We start from the raw sequence: 19,496 nt of genomic DNA, 5'->3' as shown, positions 1-19,496 counted from the left end.
GAAGTAATTTAATACTGTTTAGGCAATATTGTAAAATTCGTAACTCCCCCTCCACCTCAAAGTATCTGAGCTTCAGAATCCATAATAATCAGGCGTGTGGTGCTGAACCCTTGGATATGATTCTTTTGATGTATCTATGGGTACCAAAATGTGAATGTCACCCAAACTGTGAAAGTCTCAATGACAATTTTTCGTGTTGATTTTGATCTATTTTTTGTTTTAATTTGACCCGTTCGTCGTCCAAAAGAAAGCTTTAAAACTTGATTTTTGACATTATTCTCTAGGCCCGAATTTTGATAGTTATATAGTACTAATTTTTTGTTTTTTAGAATTTACCCTAAATATCAAGTAAAATTTAGAATTATTTCAGTAAATCAAAATTTTATGATCGGTCCCAATTCAATTATTTGGTGCGAGTTATGGGTATGAAAATGTTTCTAGTTTAATAATTAAGGAAATATATATATACGTACTTTCCCCAAAATCCCAAGACTTAAATTCCGAGATCCTGAAAAAAAAACATCATTACAGACTAATTTTAACAAGTTTTTCATGCTTGATTATATGCTTTGGTTTTTGATTTGAATTTTGAACTTAATTTACTGCAAGTTCATTAAAATTTTAAAGGGGACCCTTCTCCTGTAGTTCAGAACACAACTATTGGTCGTCTCATCCATTCTGAAAATTTAAATTTATCCTCATTTCTTTACATTATTTATTTATTTACAATTTCCATCAAGCCTTTCCAAACCTTTAAATCCGAGTAACAGCTTTAATGAATCAAACACACATGCGTCCAAAATTCTTCTGTTCTTGTTGCCAAAAAATTTGAGGTTCTTGAACACTTCCGAACAAAACAATCGTATCAAAATTAAAAGCAGTATTGAGCGCTTTTCTACAGAATTTACAATCAAATACAACACTGTTTTTTAGCCCATTTCCTAGACATATCTATCGAAAAAGGAAGCAAGAAAGGATACACAAGCCAACAGTGGAACCAAGCCAAGAGAGTAATCACTCGTGTACGTCGAGGGGAGGAAGGAAAAGGATGAGATCCCAAATAACTTGAGGTACTAAATTAAAATAAGGCTAATATGGAAAAACTCACAACACAAGCCAAAGTGATTCCGACAAGATGGTAGTAGAAGCAAGGACTACTACCCCGGGAGTTGGTTGCTCGAAAGAGACTGAGGTAACCAGTTTCATTTCTTATCAGACTCTTCAAAAGTATACTGGTGACTTAAAATATACTATTCGTCTATATTCCTCCATACAGCACAAAAAATAACCTGGTTTCAACAGGGCACTGGCTGACACCACATGGTGATGATTTTGGCAAGCACAGATATTATGTACTGTTCCACTTGTTTGTCAACCATCCAGTTTCACCTGTTTTCCAGTATTTTTATATTAGCGGATAAATGAACTCCTCAGAATCCAATTTGACTCAGCCCATAAAACAGGCAATTGAGAAGATTAAGAGCGAAGGTACATTGCTGTTTTTTTTTTTTTTTTTTTTTTTTTAATTAAAAGCTAGAATTAAAAAAAAAGTACTTTGAAGAAACAAGAAAAAGGTTTTAAGGATAATGGAACTCACAGAACAAAAAATACACAAAGGATGTTTCTGATTTTTAATTAAAAAGTGTTCTCACCGCGAATAAAAAAGGAAAAAAGAAATTACAGCGACGAAAAACTTCAAAGAATGCAGACCTAGAAGGAGAAGTGTAAAACAAGAAAGCAAAAACAGAAATTTAAAGAGAAAAGGAAAATAAAGGCGATGAAACAAAATCCTGTTCAATCCAGGAAAATACAAAGATTAAATAAAATCCTAAATTACACAGAGTTGCTTCTGTCCAATTCCAAAAGTAACCAAAAACAGAGCAAGGATCCATATGGGATTAAAAAACTCTAATCAAATCCTGGTCAGTCAGGCTTTAAATCTTTTTTGATTCAATCATGGCGAAATATATATATATATATATATATATATATATATATATATATATATATATATATATATATATATATATATATATATATATATATATATATAGAGAGAGAGAGAGAGAGAGAGAAAGAGAGAGAGAGAGAGAGAGAGAGAGAATATTTTATTTTTATTTCCTTTTCAACAAAAAATGGATTAAGCCATAGGCTTGTCTCGTATATTGTATTTGATGGCCAAGGAAATTGTTTAAAAAAAGAAAGAAATCTGAGAGAAATATTTCTTATCCTTCTTTTTACTGTTTTGTTTACCGAATTTTTATTACATTAGTTTTTATTATTTGGATTTTATATCAATCACTTATGGCCGCTCCTTCGAAACGAAATCCCAAATCTCCGCTGGAATCTATTTCATTCGCTTCTTAGCGGAAAAATCAGCCAATTACTTACTACATACTGCACTAAAATAATTTCCCACATCATTCCAAAATTCCTTTGTTCTTTCATTTCGTTCCATTTAAATAGCTCTTTTTGTATCTCACTAGAAACATCTCGAGCTCTTAGAGAAGGAAATAAATAAATTGAAGCAATAACAATGAGTTGGTTAGAATCTGTGTAAAGTAGCAATTTACTAAATCCTATTTAATGCTTTGTTTTTATTTCCTATTAGATGTGAAAAAGCAATTTTCAATATCTTTGAATGCATTAGTCCTTCAGTAAATAGACCAACGATTATGACAATTGTTAGTTTAAACAAGATTGCTTCTATATGTATTAAATAGAACTTTATTTGGTACAAGAAGCTCTTTGGTATGAGAACATTAATTATCTTACAATTACTGGATAAGATTTAATGTGAAGTAAGGAACAAAACATCCAGCTTTGAGCAAAGTTGTAAAGCATGAGAAGTAACACCCAGAATACATGAAAAGTACTATCGTGAGAAATAATACCATGAAATAAGGTAAATTCATTGTGTTCTAGCATAGGAATTTATTTTTAAACCAAAGAGGATAAATAAAAGTTCAAATACGGATAAATCCTTTTAATAGACAGTGTTTCACAAACAGTGATAGAAATTCACAAAACTACCAGATATTTCGGTCACATATGCAGTGACCGAAATGTTCGGTATTTTTGTGAATTTCTATCACTGTTTGTGAAACACTGTCTATTAAAAGGATTTTATCTAGACCCCGGCGCCGCGCCGATGAGGGAAGACCGGCGGCGGCGGGACAAAAAACAGCACGCCGCGCCGCGCCGCCGGTAAGACGCCGGCGGCGTGCCGCCAGTAAGATGTCGGCGGCGCGCAGCCGGCGTCATCAATGTTGACCGCAAACATTAATGTTTTCATCAGTTTTTCTCAAATCACAGCTTCAATTTACAACAGGTTCGAGCCTATTCATGAGTTCAAAAATTCACAAGTCGCTGGCTGGAAACTGTCTTCGTTATTCATCAAGAGAAGTAGAAATCTAGTAGAAACGAAATGGCTGTGGCGTTTCAGAACCCTTGCATAATATGAGTAGTTGAAGTATCTATTAGCTATGTATTCTTAATATGAATAATTATCAAAATTAGTAGTTTTTTTTCATCGAGCATTACTGCATATAAAACTTCAAATACCGTATCACGAAATTCGTCAGTTATCTGTGTAAAAAACTTTGAATATAACTTTGAACCTAGAAGCTTAATTTTTTCATAATGCCCTTTGCCTATATCTGTTTTGTCACATTTAAAACAGTTGAAATGGGCAACTTTGATATTGATTTTTTTTTTTTTGCTCTTTTGGATTCCTAAGAAGCCTTCTTTTATTAAAAACTGGTTTTTAATAACAATTTAAAAAAAAATACATCTTAAAGTTTTTTTTTTTGGCTTCTTTATAGAATATATATCATGTAGGCTAAGGCTGAACTGCTGCTTTTTTATCGCTTTTGGCTGCTCTTTTGCATATTATTCATTTTTTCTTTTGGGGATTCATTCCAAATTTTAAACTGATAAATACCTAATATCAGTCAAATTATAAACTGTATCTAAAAGGAGTAAATTTATCAAATAGAAAAAAACAGGATTAACGCTTAACATGAGAACACTTCAATTATAATGACACAAAAAACACTTAATAGTTTATTGGTTATGAAGAAAAATGAAGTACTAGCTATTTTCTTTGGTAGAAAACGAAAAGCTCATCCGTTTTAAGTGTAATTAAATGAAATAATATGCAGATGGAAGTAGCTCCAGGAAGATAATGAAATGTTCATCCTAGTTCGTCACTTTTAATCCAAGCAAAATGTTAGGACACTTAGTATCAGTTATTGAGTTTAAGCTTTGATTTCCAAATGCCTGCAGGAATTATTGAATTTAAAGATGCTACTGCAATAAGTCCATTGTGGTCAGAAGGCATAGACATTTATTCGATCTTAGTTAAAACTACAGGCTTTTGCTACGACCATTTCTGAGGGAATCTCCAAAGAGTTTCTTTTTAAAATAGCTTTAAATCGGAGTTAAGGGTCTTTAAACTTTTTTGATTCTCTTCAGAGCTTTGAAAAGACTCTTATAATATTCCAAATGTTACATTTGTATATATTTTTGGTAATCATTTTTGGGGTGATCAAATTTTCTAAACCACTGTAGATACGTAAGAACGTTGCAACATCTAGTACCCCAAGGTCATCAGACTGTCAAAGACTCCTCCTTGAACCTCCCAAATTAAAAGCTTATATCATGACCTGGCCTTTTAATGTAACTTGGGCACTGGACCAAGGGCGCCATTGTCACGCGTGCGCAACGTTAGGTGGGGATGTCGATATCGCTTTTTTCAAACCAATTTGTTTTAGTGTGAATCTGCCTGGTAAATATGAATGAATGTTTTTAAAGTATACCCATTTCATCAATAAGAAAAAAAAACGGATTGGACGCATATGTCCCTTTCCCTTTGGAGGATAAAACCATGCAAGTGCTGCATCAAGTATAACTCACGAAAATCTTGTTAATTTTGTCAACTTTTTGGCATCCCTGCTTTCAATAAAAAAAAATCAAGGTACCATCACTTAAATATAATAAATCCCTATACCCCCCTTCTGGATACCATCTTGATAGGATACCGTCTCTGCTTTAAATAAAAAAAAAAAATAACTTATTGGCACCCCTGCTTAAAAAAAAAATCGAGGTATTATCATTTAAATAGGATAGCTCAATACCCCCCCCCCCTCTGGATACCACTTTGATAGGATGCCATCTCTGCTTTAAATAAAAAAAAATGAACTTTTTGGGATCCCTGCTTTCAATAAATAAAATTTCGAGCTATTTTCATTTAAATATAATACCTCCATACCCTCCCCCCTCTGGATACCACCTTGATAGGATACCGTCTCAGCTTTCATTAGAAAAATAATTAACTAAATAATTAACAAGGTCACTATATGATTCAAACAAACAGGCCAAATAACGTTAAACAGCTTAGTGTTCCTTGAAAAAAATTGAGGGTATGAGTAAAGGGGTACAAAGATAACAACAAAAATGTCGAAATTATTCAGATATACCTAAAATTATTGGAAAAATGAGTGATAGATTCGCCATGGCATTCCATAAGATCCAAAGAATCGAATTAAAAGGGAGCACACGCAAAAGCCAAATAAGGCCAGTAGCCTATGAGAAATCGCAAAATACCCAAGACAATGAACAAGTCCTAATGGGGGGCCCTGGGTCTATCAATTTATTTCAATGGTTTCCCAGGAAATTTGATATCATTTTCTTCCTTCTTAACTTTAAATGAAAAAAATAATTACCTTTTTGGCATCCCTGCTTTCAATAAAAAAAATGAGGTATTATCATTTAAAAATGATAACCCCCTATCCCCCCACTCTATAGGCAATAATTTACAATTTATTTATGAATCATATTTTTGGGGTAACTTCCGGTTAAATCTTTAATTCCCCAACCTTGTACATAGCTTAGTCTAAAGCTAAATTTTGTCTCAACCGAAGACTGTTTTTTTTTTTTGGGGGGGGGGGGGTAAAATGTTCCAGAAAGAAGATTGTATTTTCTATCAGGTGTTCAATAATTGAGTATTAAACATTAAGAAAATCTTATCTAAAAGCAGCAAAAAAAAAATCTGCAAACTTACAATTCAGCTGTAGAAACAATCTGTCGGCTGTCAATTTCAAAATCCAACAAAAGGCTGAAGCTGTATAGTAGTGAATGCGTTCTATAATTCTATTCAACTTGAAAATAAAATTCTTGACTACGAATGATGTAAGAAATAGCGATTGGGAAACTGCATTCGAAATGATTTAAACTCATTTCATAGAGACGATACTTTTTTTGTCAACATATGAAGAACTATGTATATTGCAATATTTGCAATAGCCTATTGCACCTGTCTGGTTTTTATGCAAAGTAACAAAAGAGACGAAAATGAATGAACAAGAGAGCAGTGAAGAACTCTGGTATGCAAAGTAATATTTGGCAGGGAAAGTCACTGGTGATAAATCGCAAGGGATGGCACCGTGATTGCGTAATTTTCGGGGATTCGGGGAACCAAATTTTTTTTTGGGGTGACGCATAGATTTTCGGGGAAATACCCGGAAATTCAGGGATAGTGCTCTGCTTGATTTCTAATCAGGAAAATTGAAATACTAAACCACACGAGAAGGAAAAGCTCCGACTTTGCGGTTGATGCAATAAAGAAATGCCGTAAAAAAAATTTAAAGTCGACCGAACGCCGCCACCTCTGCCGGCGGCGGCGTGCCTGCGGTGCGCCGGCGGCGTTACGACACTTCGGCGGCGTTCGACCGGGCCTCTCGTCGGCGGCGTTCGGTCGATCCGCCGGCGCGGCGCCGGGGTCTAATTTTATCCCTATTGGAACTTTTACTTATTGTCATGGAAAGGCAGTGTGGTCTCCAAAATTATCTAAACCAAAGAGTATACCAATGCAAGAGCCATTCGATAATAAAAGAACATTTGTTTTTCTTGGCATTTTCATTCATCATAATGGATAAACATACCGTTTACAAAATGTATGATATCCCAGCTATGAGGTAGTCGCCATTCAAATTCTAACATTTGCAAAAGTGCTTGACCAGATGTTCTAGGCTTTGTTCTTACTCAGTTGTCGCCAAGTTGTTGAACCTCCCACTAGAACCCTTTTTCAATTCGTTTCCACTTCCATAGGGGATTCCGCCCCAAAACCGTTCAGTTTTAGGAAAACGGCCCCACTTAATTTTCAGAGCACTTGATCAAACTAAGCCTCGGCACTGTTTCTGTTTTCAAGAAAAACACAAACAGAAAAAAATACAGATGAAAAAAAAAAAAAAAATAGAACAGTAACAGGTCTGTCAAACACAGATGACCTGTTTCTGCTTTTTGTTCTGTTCTTTTTTGTTGTAAAAACAGAAAACAGCTATTTTTGTTTTTATTTATCTTCCTCTTTTTTCGGATGTCGCCCTCTGTCATCTATACTGGGCAAGACTTTACGAAGATTATACGGTGCAATCCCCGTATAACCAAGCGTAAACCAAGCGTGAAAATTCTTTGGACAGAGGGTGTTAGTCCTGTTTTGTTTAAAAACCGAGAAAAGTAATCATCAACTCCACTCAGACTCTCTGGTTCTTTCATATTTGTATTCTCATTAGCTGTTAAGTAAGCTTGTGAGTGATTGCCTGACCACCACTCTCTCCGCCAAAGTAATTTATAGGCCAACGGATCCAATCAATCTGCATATTAGTAAAGCTTCAATTTGAATTTAGGCTTGTGAATGAAGTGCTTCTTCAACCGGAATAAGAGTTGATCCTTGAGAGAATTTTCGAGCTGGTTCGTCGCTCTTACGTCGCAGAAGCTTACCAGCCCCTTCACCAGCATATACGCTTTGCTCGATGTTTTGTAGGTCCGTCTACTGGCAACTTCATCTGTCTCTTCAAAAGAGCACACACAACCAGGTGTGCTCTGAAGAATCCACCATTCCTGCTCGGACATTTTCAGTTCTCTGATCTTAATATCTCAAGTATTAAGGTCATAAAATATCTGAAGGGCCGACTTTCTCTGGAGGGAGGAACTAATCATGGTTTGTGTCCTGTTCCATCAAACTTTCATGTCATGAAGCATATTACCGCTCAGCCCTATGTCTCTGCAAAGACATACAAATACATCATGATGGAAATTCGATTTTTTCAGTAACTTCAAAGTTTTACGCAACTTCTGCAGCGCATCATTTATTGACACTGGTACTATGTCTCTATTACTGCTTCCAGAATCAGATGTAGTTTCGGCCCAACCATCAGACACACTTTCTTCATCTGAATCGTCAGGATTATCCATTCCATATGCGGTGTCAGCAATACCTTCATCTATGACAACGGGTGGGTCATGTTCGGCTGCATCAATCAGATGCTCTCTACTAAAGTCATCATTGTCATCAAATTCGCATTCAACTACTTGCTACGTTTATTTCTCCCCTGAACTTGAGAGCATTGGTTACACAAAGTTGAAGGCAGTAATCAAAGCATGAGGACCTTTCAATCCCCTCAAGGTAGCGGGTTTTAATAACATTTGAACCAGAGTCAGATACTATACAAAATACTTTGTCTTCAATAGCATTTTCTTCAGAACCACTCTGATAGCTTGCGACTATATTTTCAGCTGTGTGTCCAACTTTCAAGCATTTGAAATGTAATATGCAACTGTGGATGGCCCATTATCCACTTATTTTTTTTAGATACGCAGTTACTGCCAGTTAGCCCCCGCCTGTACATGACTAACAGTCAAAGGTAAACGAGACGTTTTTGGCCTATCTCATATCTGCTTTCATCTTCATAAGTTTCTTTTTCTTTGCTTTAAAGACGTGTCTCTTGATTGTATGAGCAGATGGAGGGAGCAGACAACTGGTGAAAGTTTTAACAAGTTCGCTCAAACCACCGTTGTCAAATACAGACAGAAGTATCTTGTCTACAAATATTGCTCTGAAACACTGTTTGCCAACTTCGTTTGATTAAAACTGTTGCGTAGCATCATACAGCGAATATCTCTAGTTCATTTCCTTGAGATATTTCCAGAAAAGTGTGCTGTACTTCCAACTTCTCATTTTTCAGAAAGCGAATCCTTTTCCTTACGAAAAACAGCAACTTCAGGATTCCTCACTAAATTATTTGTTTCTCGGGTTGTTGGCAATGGGAAAACAGATACTTTCACCTTTATTTTCTCAAAATTCTCAAGATGATTGATGAAGGTTGTTGTTTTCGGAGTGATTGATGCATGAGTAAGTGCAAATGGAAGATAGAAGATCAATTTCTGGAATGGCTTATGGCATTTTTCAGGGCATGGTTTTCAAAGCATTTTTTTAAATAGAAATATTCAAAAAAGAGACGCTCCAACCTTTCGCCGCCAAATAGCAGTATAAAAGTTCGCTGACCTTTATCCGCTAGACAATAGTGAAAACAAAAGCGCTTAGCAAAGTGAACAAAAACCAGAAAACAGGCAAAAAAGAAACAGAAAAAAAGGTTAAGAAAAAATAGAACAGAATCAGAAACAGGTCAGACAAAAAGAGATGACCTCTTTTTGATTTCTGTTCTGTTTTTTTTTCTCGAAAAAACAGAAACAGCTTAGACAAAAACAGAAACAGAAATAAAAACATAAACAGTGCCCAGGCTTTGACCAAACCAATTCCTAGATTAGAACACATTTCTGAATCCTTCAATTTTGTTCCTTAGGCCGTAAAATCCAGTCCCACAGTTCCATATGAATATTTGCCCAATGGTTATTAACACGGTGCAATATTTTCGAACTGAGGCAGATTTTCGAACTGCACAAAGAACACTCAGTTTTGACAATACAGTTGGAAAAGCAGGGACTGCAACCCTGGGCCTGATCACTCGAGCGTTCCAGGGTAACCAGTTTTATCTATTTTTACACTCCTGGTAGGCTATGCAGGTGACTTGAATTATGTTATTTGGCTTTATTTCTGTCAACAATTTAAAAGTGAGCTGGTTTTAACAGGGTATTGACTTAGGACAGAGGTTAGCGAGTTTGGCAAACACACATATTATATGTTTTTGCACTTTTGTATCGACCATCCATATCAGCTCCCTTTCGGTCTTGCTTCAAGCATTTTTTTTTTTTTAGATATTCTGGTTTTATACCCTGGACTCAGAGGACAACTGAGCAAATAAGTGAACTGTTAAAAAGCCAATTTGACTAGGTCCATTTGAAAAAATTAAAATACAAGGCGCACAGCTGGTTTTGATTTCAGTGCTATAATTCCAAAAAAAATAATAAGAAAAACCAAGAAAAGAGTCTAAGGACTGTGGAATTCACAGTGGAAAACAGACAGTAAGACGCAAAGCCAACCACTACTTCCAGTGTAAGTATGTACAGGGCCTACGCTGACGCTGATGTGAGGACGTTTTTGTTACACAATTACCCTAGGCGTCCCCTAGGGTAAATGAAGAAGAAAAATAGAAATTATAATAACGACAAACTAAAAACAATACACGGTCAGTCCAGTAAAAACTGTGTTTTGACCTCGCATTTGGGCAACATAAAAAATTTTTGCCACCAGAATCTTCAGAAAAATTCGCTTATTAACATATCCAAAATCGTCCGTGCAGAAATGACTCTTTTTCAGCTTCAAGTTAACAAACTATTGCTAGCTTGGATGCACACAGTGTATTTTGATTTAGTTCAGCATCCCCCTGACCATTCCCCAAGTTTTACCTATACACCCTTAGCTTTTTCAGACACACCCAAAATCAATCATTTTCCATTTCCCAATGATAAATCCTGTGGTTAGCCAATGGGCAAACTGCATAATTTACAACAACTGTCCCGGGCTGTGGGGGGCTTGGCATCCCTGGAAGCATTGTTATTAGGCTTTTGACTACTTAGAACAACGCTTTTTTCAAAATTTATATCAGTTTTGGGGGAAATGCATCTAAGTAGGGCAAGTGGAGAAGGGAATGACTGTCCTCTAATCAGTTTGAGCATCCTCCTGAGCAGGCCTTGAAAGTTTTGTCTTAATACCCTCTACCGTCCCTGAGATATTGCTGATACGCCTTTTTGACAACCAACATCCGCATAGTGTTTTTGGATTTTGTTTGATATCAGCCTCAAAATATCTTCAAACAGTCACAAGTAAAAGCAGTCGCAGGTACTGTTTTTTTATTTAGTTTTACATTCTCCTCAACATTCCCAGAAGCTGCACCTTATTACCCTTCGCTTTTTCGAACACACCCAGAATCATACATTCCCCCATTTTACTAGTGATAAATCTTGCATATAAAAAAAAGGCAAATTGTACAATTTACAATCTTGCCCCAGTGGGCAAGATTGCCCCAGGATGCATAGTTATTTGACCTTTAGACTATTTTGAACAAGATAGCTGTTTTCAAAATTTTGATCAAATTTTTTAGAGGAAGGGCAGCTAAAAGGGCATGGGAGAGAGGCTGGTTGCCCTCGGATCACTTTCAACTTTTAAATCGGCAAATATTTTGGCAAATACTATGCAGGTAGAACTCACCAGAATTTAGAGAAACACCTACAACAGCATAAAGATGATATCACCAAAGCTCTAAAATTCTAATATTGCTAATGTTTCTTTTGATTCTGCTTTAAGCAGCCAAGTATTTGAAAATCCTAGCCACAAAATACTTTTTGAAGAATCCGGCCTTATTCGCAATGACCTAGGCATAAAGCAGGTAGTTCAAAAAGCAATTGAAATCAGACTTAAGATTAATAATAATATTTTGTTAAATAGGGACTTGAGGAAATATTCACTAAATACTCTATACACAAATTTAATTAAGACGATCCTACAAAATATTAAAAAAACAGTAAACATTAACACAGAAACAGTTACAAAAAGACCTTTGAGGGTAGCTGCCAAAAAGGCAAGATTAGCAATCAAAACGGGTTTTTAATTATTGTTCTTTCATTTCAATGAATTGCCTTGTATCACCTCACTTTATTTATCAGTCCTGGTTAAACTTCGCTGAATTAAGGATGCTGGGGCTGTTTTAAAAATTTTCATTTCAGTTTTAGTGGTCATATGTTGTTGTAAGTCTCTCCTAAATATTCATTCAAATTAGAATTCCACTGTCTTACGAAAAGAATTCCCTATTGTTCTTCTTGTTTTTGATGTTTGTGATGGAAAGGCAGCATGGGCTTCTTCGCTGTTAAAAGACATTAAATTGCGTAAAGAGCAATAACTGGCAATTGTAAAAACATTTGTATATATTTTAACAAGGATTACAACAAATAAAAAACCTTATAAAAGAAAACCAAAAGTTTGAAGCTTAATAGAAATCGATGTTGGAAAAACATCATTACCGGATTGCTTTTCTTATAAATATAAGTAATGTCTTTTTAAGACATGAAGAAAAGTTGAAATTTTTTTAATTCAGTTCAGAATCGCTACAGTTATCAAGTAAACTGCAAAAATATTTACGGTGCCTGAGCAATAATTTTAATGTTTTAATTAAAAGTAGAAAAAACCTGAAAATTTTAAAATTAGTTTTTTTTGTTAGATAAAATCCACTCGCTACGTGAATAAGTTTAAAGGTTTACAGGTTACAGGTTTGAGCGCAAGTATATAATGTCAGTAGGGAGGCCCAAAAAACAGAAAATTTGCAATCATAGGCAGCGCAATAGCGCAGCCTAAGTAAAGAACGATGTTTGCACAATGTATTTTTTTTTCCTTACCCGCGCACTTCGTATCGAAGGAGTTGTCGAAGAAACTTCGAAAGGGGCTAAAAAAAATTGGAAATTGGAGTGGCTAGTGTCCTTTTTAATAGTCGAAAGTGATTGGAGGGCAACTGACCCCCCCCCCATGGCCATGATTCCCCCAAACACATCCAATCAAAATTTTGAGATAGCCATTTTCTTCAGCGTAGTTGATTTCCACATAGAAAATATATTTTTGAGAAGAACACTACCCCACAACCTTCAGGGCAAGGATTTTAAATTATGCCCTGAGGGCATATAAGAACAATATTGGCACAACGAATTATTTTTTTTTCTTTAGAGCAGGGCACTTCCCATCGAAGAAGTTGTCGTAGAAACTTCGAAAAGTGCTCATTCAATCGGAAATTTGGGTGGCTTGTACCCTTTTTAATAATCGAAAGTGATTGGAAGGCAACTAAAACCCCTTCCACGCCCACCATTTCCCCAAACACTCAATCAAAGTTTTGAGATAGCCATTTTGTTCAGCGTAGTTGATTTCCAGATAGAAATTATGTTTTTGAGGAGGACACTCCCCCTAAACCCTCGGGGAAAGGGTTTTGAGTTATGCCCTGAGGGCATATAAGAACGATTTTGGCACAGTGTATTATTTATTATTTTTTTCCTTTAGAGCAGGGCACTTCGTATCGAAGAAGTTGTCGTAGAAACTTCGAAAAGGGCTCATTCAATTGGAAATTGGAGTGGCTTGTGCCCTTTTAATAGGCGAAAGTGACTGAAAGGCAACTAACATCCCATCCACACCCACCATTTCCCGAAACACATCCAATCAAAATTTTGAGATAGTCATTTTGATCAGCGTAGATGATTTCCAGATAGAAATTATGTTTTTGAGGAGGATACTCCCCCACAACCCTCAGGGCAAGGGTTTTAAGTTATGCCCTGGGGGCATATAATTTTTTTTATAGAAAGTGTTGTCGTAGAAACTTCAAAAAAAGCTCATTCGATTGGAAATGCAAAGGGCTAGTGCCCTTTTTAATAGTCGAAAGTGATTGCAGGGCAACTATCCCCCGTCTCACGCTCAACTTTTCCCCAAACACATCCAATCAAAATTTTTAGATATCCATTTTATTCAACGTAGTTTTAATTTCTGGAAATTAGCTCTCTGAGGATGACAACCCCCAAATCCCATACGGCAAGGGTTGTAAGTAATTCCCTCGGGGCAAATGAGGTTTTTGTAGAACGCGTCTGTGTAGAAACTTCAAAAAGGGCTTATTTAATGGGAAATCGAAATGGATATTGCCCTTTTTAACAGTCAAAAGTGATTGGAGGGCAACTAACACCCCTTTCACGCGCATCATTTCCCCAAACACATCCAATCATAATTTCGAGATAGCAATTTTGTTGTACGCAGTTTAAAGTTCAGGAAATTATAACTTTTGAGCAGGACACTCCCCCCACAGTTTTCAGGGCATGTTATAAGTTATGCCCTGAGGGCATATAAGTTTTTATTGAAATCTTTGTCGTAGAAACTTTAAAAAGGGCTCATTCGATTGGAAATTCAAAGGTCTAGTGCCCTTTTTAATCGTTGAAAGTGATTTGAGGGCAACTAACCCCCCACTCAAGCCCACCTTTCCCCCAAACACATCTAATCAAAACTTTTAGATAGCCATTTTGTTATAGCGATCTTAATTAGAAAGATCGTGATGTTACAAAAACATATCTCCAAACGTAATGCAGCCTGTGTCAACCTTAGGGCAAGAGACCGAGGCTATGAAGAATTCACCGATTTGCAGAATTGAATTCATAAATAAATTTTCTAGGAAAGGTATTCATGACCTTTCTATTGTTGAAATCAGGATCGTACGAATATTCTGTTCATGGGTATTTTAGGTTAAAAAAAAAAAAATCTGAGAAACAACCCCAACTTTTGCAAATGACTAAATAAAAACGAAAGAATTTTATCCGTAAATAGCAATATCAAAAAGTTCGTGGTAACGAACTGTAAGTAAGGAGCGACCCGGCTCAAAAGTAACCGAAACTCTAAAAAACATAATTTTGATACCAATAGATATATCAAAAGAATCAGATTTTTGTGCTGATTTCAAATATATAAATTTCATTAAGTTTAATCTTACCTATCAAATCTTACGCACCTGAGAAAATTTGGCTGATTTTCCAAAAAAAGGGGAAAGACCCCCTAAAAGTTATAGAACCTTAATAAAAATCAGACCATCATATTCAGCGTATCAGAAAACCCTACTGTAGAGGTTTCAAGCTCCTATCTACAAAAATGTGGAATTTTCATTTTTTGCCAGAAGAAAGATCACAAATGCGTGTTTATTTTATTTATTTATTTTTTTTCCCCAGGGGTAATCGTATTGACCCAATGGTTCTAGAATATCGTAGGAGGGCTCATTGGAACGGAAATTAAAAGTTCTAGTGCCCTTTTTAAGTGACAAAAAAATGGAGGGCAACTAGGCCCCCTCCCACGCTGATTTTTTTCTCAATTTCACCGAATTAAAATTTTGAGATAGCCTTTTTGTTCAGCATAGTCGAAAATCTAATAAATATGTCTTTTAGGATGACTTAATTCCCCAAAGTTCCCAGGGGAAGGGCTGCAAGTTATGAACTTTGCCCATTGCTTACATATTGTATTGGTTATTGGGAAGCATACAGACAATTTCATGAAGGATTTTTTCTGAAGGGGGGGGGGGCTGGATGAGGGGGTTACTCGGAAGAATCTTTCCGTGGAGGATGTTTCTTTGGGGTAAGGGATTTTTCTATGAAGGGGGCGCCGGATTTCCAAGCATTATTTAAAAAACGATCAGAAATTAAATTAAAAAAAAACAAGTTTTTTCAACTGAAAGTAAGAAGCAACATTAGAACTTAAAACGAACAGAAATTATTAAGTATATGAGTGAGGTCTCCCCCAAGTCAATACCTCGCTCTTTACGCTACAGTTTTTTTAGTGCTTTCAAAAGAGCTATATATTCTAATTAAACGGCCTTTTTGATTCATATTTGTGAATTAATTTTTTTTTTTTAACTTTTAACGTAAATAGCGTAGTTTTGACTTAGGGGAGAACCCCCTCATATACGTAATAATATATACTTAATAAAAAAAAACAATTAAAAAAAAAAAAAGCGATACGGTTCAATAGTAATCGAAACTTTTAAAACGGAATTTCGATGTCAATAAATGTATCAATAGAATGGGCTTATAATGCTGCTTCTATATATATAACTTGTATTAAGTCTAGCGTTGCTCATCAAATCCTATGACTCTGAGAACATTTGCCTGATTTTTGAAAAACAAATGACACATGCCATACAAGCGAAAGAATTTTAATGGAAAACCAATAATCCGATAGACCGTATTAATAAACCCTCTTACCTAGGTTTAAAGTTCATATCTTCAAAAATCTACAACTTTTGTATTTTTTGCCAGAAGAAAAATTTACGAATATAGAAGTTCGTTACGTAAGATAATTTGTAAATTACGTCAGAAGCAAATTTAGAGACAGCCATTTAGCAAAAGAAAAGTAAAATTTTTATGCAAATTTTGTTTACTTATTCAATGACCGTGAGCCAAAATAAAAGCTGCATTAACTAAAAAACGATCAGAAATTAAATAAAAAAAACAAGTTTTTTAAACTGAAAGTAAGGAGCGACATTAAAACTTAAAACGAACAGAAATTATTCCGTACAGAAAGGGGCTGTCCCCTACTCAACGCCTCGCTCTTTACGCTAAAAATCCACTCTTTCTTACAACTTTATTTTTAAAACGATAAAAAACTTTAGCGTAAAGAGCGAGGCAAAGAGGAGGGGACAGCCCCTTTCATATACGGACTAATTTCTGTTTGTGTTAAGTCCTGACGTCGCTCCTTACTTTCAGTTAAAAAAACTTGTTTTTTTTATTTAATAAAAGCAAAGCAAGAATGTTACACTTTGTTGTCTTTTTTTTGGTTGACAGACTCTTTGATCTCCTCTTCCCTATATTCCCTTAGAATTATGTTCATGAAGGCTGCTCAAATTGAATCGATGGTCATACAATATAAGAAGAGGACTCTTTGGAATAAAAATTATGAATTCTCATGCCCAGTTTGTGGATTGGAAATTGTGGAGGGGGGGGGGGTAACAAGACATCTCTTGACAAAACGAAATGTGAGTATTACAGACAAAACAGCTATTGAAATGAGAACAGATGAAATATAAACCAATGGTCATGGATGTAAACTCCCTGATCAAAGATCAGATAAGCCCGAACCCCACACCCACTTAAAACTTATTAACGATGTTTTATTCCAGTTCTAAAGGAAACTGGCCCCTGGCCTTCCCTGCATGCCCCCCCCCCCCCAAAAAAAAAAAGAAAAAAAAATTGCTAACATTATTTTATTCCAAAAATTATGGGAACTCTCCCCTGGCCCTCCAAGGCCTGTCTCTCCCTCCCCCCAAAAAATAAATAAATAAATAAATAACTTATTAACGGTTTTTTCCAAAAATAATTGGAATTCATTTTAATTAGCTCTTTCCAAATTTTTATTCGTCGAAAATTACTGTATAAATTACTTATAATTACGAAAATTACTTCGAATACCGTATCACTAAATTCATCACTATCTTCGAATATTAGTGCAATTAAAAAAAAACAAAAAAACTTCTTCATGCAAACTTCAGAAGTATATTAGATCTGCGGGATTTGCTATAGTTATCAGTAGAAAGGCCTTATTGACTCGTGACAGGACCACGTGGTTTATGGTTTTCTCACTGAGAATGAAAAAATTGAATTTTTCTCACTTGAAAAAACAGGAATTTTCTCACATTGATGGATGTTTTCTTGGATGGTTATGTGTGTTGGACAATTTATTTGATGTTTTTCATGGATGTCAACAGTAATTTATGTCTGTTTTATGGTTTTTGTCAGTGAGAATTTGAAAAACAGGAACTTTCTCACTTTGATGGATGTCTGTTCTGGATGTTTTGAGTCTAACAACTGGGGTACCGGAGTCAATGACCTAAATTTCCAACATGTCAATATATTTGATTTTCTCACTTTTATGGTTGTTTCTTGGACGGTTATGAGTGTTGGTCAATTTATTTGATGTTTTTCATGGATTTCAGAATCAATTCATGTCTTTTTTATGTTTTTTGTAAGTGAGAATGGAAAAACAGGAATTTTCTCACTTTGATGGATGTTTTTTTGAATGATTATGAGTGTTGGTCAATTTATTTGTTGTTTTTCTTGGATGACAACATCAATTTATGTCTGTTTTATGGTTTTTGTCAATTGATTACATAATATCTCCGAACAGATAACACTACCCACTAATTTCCTATCTTATGCTTTATAAACAAGGGCTTTCTCACTCCAGGAACTATATTCAAGCTTTAGTTTTTTGGGGTTTAGGAGGAAAAAATGGTACCTAGGATAGTTTAGGTTATGTATTTATTATATGCTATGCTTTATCCCCACCCTCCTAATGTGCCAATATACAGCCAAAATTTTTTTCTAAACTATTATATTTTTATCCTATTTTGTTTTATTTAACTAGCATTAACCAAACTTAACTTCTCGCATGTTCCCCAGATATCAGAACAGTACCTGTTTTTCGTGCATTGCTTTAGTATAAGTGTGACATCCTTTTCACTAATAAATACCCCTAATTTTTTGAAGACCTATAGGATATATGTTCTGAAAATTCAATCGATTATTATTATTGTTGCTGGTTTGTTTGTGAGTCCAGGCAATTTGATGTTCATATGTTAGTCCTAAAACTCAGCTGCCCTTGCCTGAGACTATAGGCAGGCAGACCTTATGTCCCTTGTTCACCTGCAATTCCAGGCAACTTGTTGGGTCAACCAATTTTGAATGAATTTTGTGGTAGTGTAACTGTCTGAGCTTATAAACTGGGTTGCCTGTCTAAGACTTTAGACAGGTAGACCCTATGCCACTTGTTTGCACACAAGGACAGGTAACTTTTCAGTCAACCAATTTTCAATTAATTCTGTTTTAGTGTAACTGTCTTGGCTTATAGATTGGGTTTTCTGACTGCAAGTCCAGGTGACTTAGTGGTCATGTTAATCCTAAAACTTGGTCAAAATGCCTTAGACTCTAGGCGGACAGCCCTACTTGGAAAGTCTACTTGAATTACAATAGAGATGACTAAGATTTTTGAGCTGACTCACAACAGACAATGTCTATGGAACTTGCTGATGAAGAAGCATCCTAAGCCTAATTTTCCTGGCCACATAAATTCTCAGGTAGGTTGATTAAGTTTTAGGATTGATATGTGACCATCAAGTTGCCTGAACTGCAATTGGAACTATGAAAGGCCATCTGTATGACTTAGTTGTTTTCTCTATGTATCACTGGGGTAATGTAATTTCTTTTGTATGACATTTTAGTGGATCATATATTCAATAAGAAAACCAAAAGCATTTTGTATAACTTTATTCATGTTTCTCTATAATAATTTGATGTTTAAAAAGTCATACAGAAGACTTTATATCATTCTCCATGTTTAAAGGAAACACAATATTACCTATTGTTTTGATTTTATAGTGCTTTGTATATAAGAGTAAATGAAAATATGTGTTGCTTAGAGTATAAGGAAGCATTGACTTTAATAGTCCTAGTCAAACTGTGCTCAACCAAGTAATTTGTATTTCTAATATAAAAAAAAGAATAAGTTGTATGTGCTACTATTATAGAATAGCCTAACTATGAAGTAGCTTTATATCAAAATATTCAAGCAAATCACACAGCCTACTAGGTGTCATACCTTAGCCTAGAGAGGGTAAACTATCGGTGGAAGTCAGTAGGTCTGTAAAACTACCAATAGGGTAGCCTATATATTGATACTTTCTTTTAGAATCATTAATGTTTACCTT

The 19,496-nt window shown here is 35.4% G+C and overlaps 1 protein-coding gene across 1 annotated transcript in view; it reads right to left on the bottom strand.

The window, feature by feature from the left end:
- The window catches only part of Arp10 (Actin-related protein 10), a 345,788-nt gene that overhangs the window by 104,435 nt on the left and 221,857 nt on the right, over positions 1-19,496 (bottom strand). The gene's annotated exons all lie outside the window — the stretch shown is intronic.

Source organism: Artemia sp. Qi Xiang Cuo, chromosome 7 (assembly GCF_049724085.1).
Source record: "Artemia sp. Qi Xiang Cuo chromosome 7, ASM4972408v1, whole genome shotgun sequence".
In the NCBI taxonomy this organism is placed as follows: domain Eukaryota; kingdom Metazoa; phylum Arthropoda; class Branchiopoda; order Anostraca; family Artemiidae; genus Artemia; species Artemia sp. Qi Xiang Cuo.
This window is presented reverse-complemented; position numbering and strand designations above follow the sequence as displayed.